General features: G+C 48.7%; 1 pseudogene; it reads left to right on the forward strand.

Annotated features, from left to right (window-relative positions):
- Nucleotides 1–5396: 5396 nt before the first annotated feature.
- On the forward strand, nucleotides 5397–5963 carry LOC130120576 (histone H1-like; annotated as a pseudogene).
- Nucleotides 5964–7585: the final 1622 nt, after the last annotated feature.

The following is a 7585-nucleotide window of genomic DNA, read 5'->3' on the forward strand; positions in this document are numbered from 1 at the left end:
AAAGACTTATTTGACTGAATCTGAGAAAGACAAGCCTATCGAGTTATTTAGTTTTAAATTTCATTATTCTTATTTCAAGATATTGCTAGCAAAATGTTCTCGCCCCGCTGCCGGATATTACCGTATTTCCCGGACTATAAGTCGCTGTTTTTTTTTTACTCGTCTGGCTGGTCCTGTGACTTATCCTCCAAAGTGACTCTTACAAGGTCCTTTTGTGGGACGAATACGCTGCAGTGTAGCCAGCGGCCGGTGAGTTTCCTAAGGACAAGACACGAGGGCGGGGTTTGGGTTTGACGCCGTTTCGGGATCAAGCAGAACCGTACTCAAGTGCTTAAGGTAATATGGAGGGGGATTGGGCTTCCAATCAGCGGAGCAATGCGAGAAGACGAGCAGTGAGAAAAGTTCAGGATATTACAGAATATGATGAATATAGTAGGCTTTAATATTGAATAGGGATTGACCGGCACGGTGGCGCAGTGGTCGCCTCACAGCAAGAAGGTCCTGGGTTCGAGCCCCGGGGTAGTCCAACCTTGGGGGGGGGTCGTCCCGGGTCGTCCTCTGTGTGGAGTTTGCATGTTCTCCCCGTGTCTGCGTGGGTTTCCTCCGGGGGCTCCAGTTTCCTCCCACAGTCCAAAGACATGTAGGTCAGGTGACTCGGCCGTACTAAATTGTCCCTAGGTGTGTGTGTGTGTGTGTGTGTGTGGGCCCAGTGATGGACTGGCGGTCTGTCCAGGGTGTCTCCCCACCTGCAGCCCAGTGACTGCTGGGATAGGCTCCAGCATCCCCGTGACCCTGAGCAGGATAAGCGGTTTGGCTGATGGATGGATGGATGAATACGCTGCATTTCAAGTCAGGCCCCTAGGTAGTGCGGGTCGACCCACGACGCTTCCTAGAAAATATCACGGGTTCGGGCGGGCGGGTCAAAAAATGGCAAAGCAGAGCAAGTTATCAATAACGTACAGAAACATTGCGTTCAACAGGATAGGCTTTGCAATACTAGTCCACCCCCCGTCAAACATACACACACACACACACACACACACACACACACACACAATCAGCTTTACCATCAATTTGCAATCGTGGTTTTGGTCAGAGCATGTGGTTTACAGGGTTCCCCCCCTAAGTGGTATCTGTATATTTTGTTTATACTGCCAAAATGCTTTTTTTTTTCCTCAGAAAGAAGAGGCTTGTGTGTGTGTGTGTGTGTGCGTGCCAGCCAGCTTGTGTGTGTGTGTGTGTGTGTGTGTATGTGCATGTGTATATGTGTGTGTGATTGAGAGAGAGTTCATCTCTTTAATGACAGGTTACTTGTTTTGCTGCTATTCAACGACAGAGAACCTTGTGTTTGGATCGGTCCGTGTGTTTATCTAGCGGCGCAGACCCGGACGCCGTTCGGCTGACATACAGCAGGCTGGGCCTTGCTGTCGGTGCGTTACGCTGGGCAAACAGCCCCCAAACCAAGTAGTGCAGCGCTGCCTACTTTGCCTGAGCCTGGGCTAAGTTTGGAGGTTTGCAGGTCGGGTTGGGTTCGGGGGGTTAATTAACGCATATTTAAGGGGTCGTACGGTGCAGATTGGCTCTCGTAATGGGTCGGGTGGGTGTGGGTATTAAAAAAACAACCTGACTCACGCATCACTACTATACCACCATATACTATATTGCTGAGTGCGACTTGTACTCCGATGCGACTTGTACTCTGGGAAATATGGTATTGCTTGTTTCACGACCATGTGATGTTCGCGGGTGACATTGTGATCTGTAGCGAGAGTAGGGTGTAGGTTGAGGAGAGCCTGGAGAGGTGGAGGTATGCACTGGAGAGAAGAGGGATGAAAGTCAGTAGGAGCAAGACAGAAAATATATATGTGATTGAGAGGGAGGACAGTGGAATGGTGAGGATGCAAGGAGTAGATGTGGCGAAGGCGTATGAGTTTGAGTACTTGGGGTCAACTGTTCAAAGTAACGGGGAGTGAAGAAGAGAGTGCAGGCAGGGTGGAGTGGGTGGAGAAGAGTGTCAGGAGTGATTTGTGACAGAAGGGTACCAGCAAGAGTTAAAGGAAAGCTTTACAAGATGGTTGTGAGACCAGCTATGTTATATGGTCTGGAGACAGTGGCACTGATGAAAAGACAGGAGGTGGAGCTGGAGGTGGCAGAGTTGATGATGCTAAGATTTTCACTGGGAGTGATGAAGAAGGACAGGATTAGGAAGGAGTATATTAGAGGGACAGCTCAGGTTGGACGGTTTGGAGACAAAGCAAGAGAGGCAAGATTGAGATGGTTTGGACATGTGTGGAGGAGAGATGCTGGGTATATTGGGGGAAGGATGCTGAATATGGAGCTGCCAGGGAAGAGGAGAAGAGGAGGTTTATGGATGTGGTGAGAGAGGACATGCAGGTGGCTGGTGTGACAGAGGAAGATGCAGAGGACAGGAAGAGATGGAAACTGATGATCCGCTGTGGCGACCCCTAACAGGAGCAGCTGAAAGTGGTAGTAGTAATTGTTTCATGACCATAATGGATTTTCACTAAACAGGAAATTAAATCTTAAAACAAGGAATGTGATTTGAGATAGGCTATTTTTTCTTTTTCTTTTTTTTTTTTTTTTTGGAGTCAATTTCCTGAAATAAGTGCTTATTATCCTGAAACAGGTGTACAGCAAATATTATCAACCAATATTATCTGCCAGTGGGGTAGGAATATTTTGCTCGCAATATCTTGAGATAAGCGGAACGAGGCTTACAGCAAGACGGATCACCTTGATGAGCTTTTCTTGTGTCTGCAAAGACTCGCTGTGCTGCTGCTTCGGTGTTGCCCCACAACCTGGGAGCAACTGGCTAGAAGTGTTGGTCAGGTGTTGGGGGATGCAGGGACCGGTCTAGCTGCAAGAAATAAAGAGCTGTCTGTTACATTGCACTTGATTTTTCTTTGTTTTTTTCTGCTGACAAGTGGAAAAGCCTGTTGGAGACAGAGATGGAGTCTGTATTTGCCCTTGGTTTCCTCATCCAGACACGTTGTGGTGCCGACTTGTGCACGGACGAGACTCAGAGGGGCTAAATAACGAGAGTAATTAAGCCACAAACCTGTCTGCTACCACTTTCTTGCTCCGCCTCCCCACTCTCTCTCGCTCTCTCTCCTCTCTCTCCCTCGCTCTCTCTCTCTCTGTCCCCTCAACACCTCCTTGCTATCTCTATCACCTCCTTTACTCCCGGAGCCCTTTGTTGGTTCCCTGCTTTAATCTGGCATGCCGTTCCTCTCCTCATTTGGGGACTCATTATGGGAGTGATTATCTCATTGCCAGGCTCAATCCACGAGCTTAAAACACGGGCGGCAATGGTGTAGGTTGTTGATCCGCATTTGCTGTGTGGTTTAAATGCCTTAAATGATGATTTTTTTTGGGGGGGGGGGTTCAGTAGGAAGGTTACCCTCGAATGAGTCAGATACGGTTAATTTTTGTGTAATTGGGCCTTATAGTGATGGTGATGGGTGTCCTTTTCTAAGTAACTTGTCCCAGCTCCTCCAGGAGGCCCAGCCGATGGGGAGCATTCATCCCTCGTGGCAGTGTTGATTCAATGTGATTTAAAGGATTTGCTTTACAAACAATAGGGTGCGAGGAGAAAAGGAATATGACTTAACCGGAGATTGTAAGTGACTGTGTTATGAAGCTTACCCGGCTTACGGAGATTATTACACTGCTGCATGACCATTTCTGAGGTTCAAAGGTTTTTAATCAATTATACTCGCGTCTCGGAAACGAGCATCTTTCTTATCCACGAAGGCGTCCAAACAAATTGGAGTTTCGGTGTTAGAGACGGTGCGCGGCGGGGGTTTAAATTCCAGCACATCTAAGACTAATAACACGCAAACCCACAAGACTGCCAGGTTAAGCAATCTGACCCTACAGTCAGGGTCAGTCGATAGACGAGACGAGGCTTTTTGTTGTGTGGGCCTTGAAATCATCATCGTACACTGAGTATGTGCCGAACTGAATAATAATAAAAAAAAATCCTTTTCTATGAAATAAACCAACGTGGAGAATCTGAGTTCAAAAACTTGATTTAATGATTTCACCTGTTTTAATCAAATTTAGCCATTGATTCCCCTTGGGGATGAATGAAGTATTTCTGATTCTGATGTAAATTATAATTGGGTGGGGCGTGGGGCTGGGAGGGGGGGTGTTAGACGAGAATTTGTGAGCTTGGAGAAAACTGGGATATGAGGAAAACTGGGATATGGATAAGTGGGGGAAAAAAAGGGGGGGTGAAAGTTAATTTTCCGGAGGTGTTTGCTTCTGGTTTGTCAGTGTGGTGTGCAGCGGTACTGGAGGTACAGTGGATAAACAGATGGACCTCTTTCCATTTGCCACATGATGGCACTGGAGAGCGGCTTTTCAGCTGGAATCCACAATTTCTTCCCACACGTCAATGAAGGACCCCCCCCCCCCAACATAACCACACTTTACTGGATTGGACTACTGGGACTGTGTAAAGGGAACAGGTAATATTTAGGATGCAACAGGGACAAAAATCTTAAGTGCATATGATGGCACAGATTAAACGTTGATAAAAGCTTATTAAGAAGATATGGACACCCTTCAGAAAGAAAAAAAAATCAAAGTATATATTTTCACTTGCTGTTTGCAAAAAAAAAATTAGAAATGGTAAATGACCGCATCACTATCAAGTTTCTTGCCAATTTATTTTATTTGAGCATTTTTTTTGGTGGTTTTACTATTAAATTTTCACCACTGTGCTTTCTGATTTTATTCAACCTTATTTTTGTTCTTATGTTATTGCATTTTACGTTTTATTTCTTTTTCTCAGTGTGAATCACAGTGCAATGCATTCAGTAGTGCAAAATGTAGTGTGTGCAGCCTGATTGATTAATTTAGGAAAGGATTTTCATTTGATGCCATAGCAGGAGTCCAAAGATGAGTTTCGTTTCGGGGAAAAAAAAGGTGTTTCGTGAACTTTAAGAAATTCACTTACGTCCACTTTCAGCGGAAGCGTGCACCGCTCTGAGAGACACGGCTCATTTCAGATTCCTCTTGTAGTTGAGTGGAGGTGCGTTTGACAAGACGACTCAAAACCCGCGGAGAAAATGAAAGCGTTTCCGGTGAACGGCCGGTCTCCCTTCAACTCCCTCGCTCATTCTCCGGCCTCAGCGCTTCATCGCACGGGCACGAGGAGCGGACGGTCACGTTGAAATCGATCCATCCGTATTTAGTGACAGAAGGACTTAAACGTTGAAAGCCGGTGCCGGGCTTTTGTGCTGCACGGAAGGAGGATGTCGTACTCCCCGCTGTCGTCGCTGACACGGGTCAATACCCGGCCTCCGAAAGCAGGAAGAGGGATGAGCCTCGGAAGGCCTCGTGGGAAACGGTCACGCGGCGAAGACTAAATGGCGGGAGTCGCTGCTGCTCCAGCAGCCGCCGCTCCAGCGAAAGCGGCCAAGAAAAAAGCCCCCCCCGAGCCAAGAAGAGTGGCCCCGGCGTTGGTGAGCTCATCGTAAAAGCCGTGTCGGCCTCTGAGGAGATAGGCGGTGCGTCTTTGGCCACGCTTAGGAAGACTTTGGCTGCTGGCGGCTACGATTTGGAGGAGAACAAGGCCCGCCGCTTCAAAGTGGCCGTCCGGAGCCTGGTAACGAAGGGCGCTTTGGTCCAGGTCAAAGGTACCAGCGCCTCTGGCTCCTTCAAGATAAACAAGAAAGCTGAAGGCGCCAAGAAACCCACCAAGAAGGCATTTAAAGCCAAGAAAGTAGCGGCCAAGAAACCCGCCGGCCGCCAAGAAATCCCCGAAGAAGGCGAAGAAGAAGCCTGCAGCAGCCAAGAAGCCCAAGAGCTCCAAGAAGGCTGCAAAGAGCCCGAAGAAGGCAGCCAAAAAGCCCGCTGCACCCAAGAAGACTGCAGCTAAGGAGGCTGCTGAACCCGAGACGGCCAAGCTGAGGAAAGCTACCGCAAAGAAGTAAACATTCAGTCTGCTTCACAAACCCCACTCCTGGCACCACGTTTTGTTTGTTGCTTTAAAATGAATGGATCGAGGCCTTTTCCAAATTCACACCTTAAGCTTTTATTTATCCCACATGCCGGACTCCGTGTTCGTACCTCTAACCTCAGCACGTCACTAGCCTGCACCATAACATCTAGGATTCTGGGTAATGCCGTTCCTAACAGGCACATAACAACACAGGTGCACAACACAGTGTCCCACTGAAACGCCCGGTAAGCACATCTCCAGTAAGAAAACGGAGGATCCTTCAGGTTGTTCTACTTTCACCGCTCAAACACGCATCCGTGATGGATCACATATGTGCTGCCGCTGCACCGTCAGGGATCCGCGTCCTTCGGCACACCGTCTGGAGTTTGTGTCCGACATAAGGCGGCGATCAATTCCCACTTCACACACAAGCTGACAGGAGTCTTCGGACAAACCAACAACTCAAAGGCACTAATTCAACAACCGCTCAGCCTGCTTGTATCCCGAGCGGCGGTTGGTAAAGATCTATGGCGACCACACCGATCCCGGGCAACATGATTAATGTCCACTACCCTCAGGACCGGAGTTAACGGATAAAGAGATTTGGATCCATAGCTACCTTATTGATAGGGCCCGCCAAATAAAGATGACATTTGCTTGCTTTAACACATCTTTTCATTCATCACGGGGAGTGAAAATGTAATTCGTCCCCGATACCTGAAGAAGTCATGGGGGGGAGGGGAGGAGGAAAAGGAGAGGACGGAAAGGAAGGAAGAAAGAAGGGAGACGGGATGAGCAGGAAATAAAAAAGGAAGTAGTAACGGTAAGAGCTAAAACAATAAAAAAAGCCTTACGACTTTTTCGAAACTATGTTGCCATTTATTACCCCTCATTCATCTGCATCTCGCTCTCTCTCTCTCTCTCTCTCTCTCTCTCTCTCTCTCTCTCTCTCTCTCTCTCTCTCTCTCTCTCTCTCTCTCTCTCTCTCTCTCTCTCTCTCTCTCTCTCCACAGAAGGAACGTGTCAGTGTTTGAACAGATTTGCTATCAAGTTTGAGCAGGGCGTCCGGGTAGCGTGGCGATCTATTCTGTTGCCTACCAACACGGGGATCGCCGGTTTGAATCCCGTGTTACCTCCGGCGTGGTCGGGCGTCCCTAGAGACACAATTGGCCGTGTCTGCGGGTGGGAAACCGGATGTGGGTATGTGTCCTGGTCGCTGCACTAGTGCCTCCTCTGGTCGGTCGGGGCACCTGTCGGGGGCGGGAGGGGGAACTGGGGGGGGGGTGGCGTGATCCTCCCACACGCTACGCCCCCGCTGGCGAAACTCCTCACTGTCAGGTGAAAAGAAGCGGCTGGCGACTCCACATGTATCAGCGGAGGCATGTGGTAGTCTGCAGCCCTCCCCGGATATCGGCAGAGGGGCTGGAGCAGAGATCAGGACGGCTCGGAAGAGTGGTGTAATTGGCCAAGTACAATTGGGGAGAAAAACAAAGGGGGGGGGGTTGAGCAGAATTCGCAGCAGATCTCTGTTTGAGTCCCTATATGTTATACAGGGAACATTGAGCCATCAAGTCAGGCGGCCAGAAGCGTTGAAGAGAAACCACACATAGGAGT

The sequence above is a fragment of the Lampris incognitus genome, chromosome 1, assembly GCF_029633865.1.
Source record: "Lampris incognitus isolate fLamInc1 chromosome 1, fLamInc1.hap2, whole genome shotgun sequence".
In the NCBI taxonomy this organism is placed as follows: domain Eukaryota; kingdom Metazoa; phylum Chordata; class Actinopteri; order Lampriformes; family Lampridae; genus Lampris; species Lampris incognitus.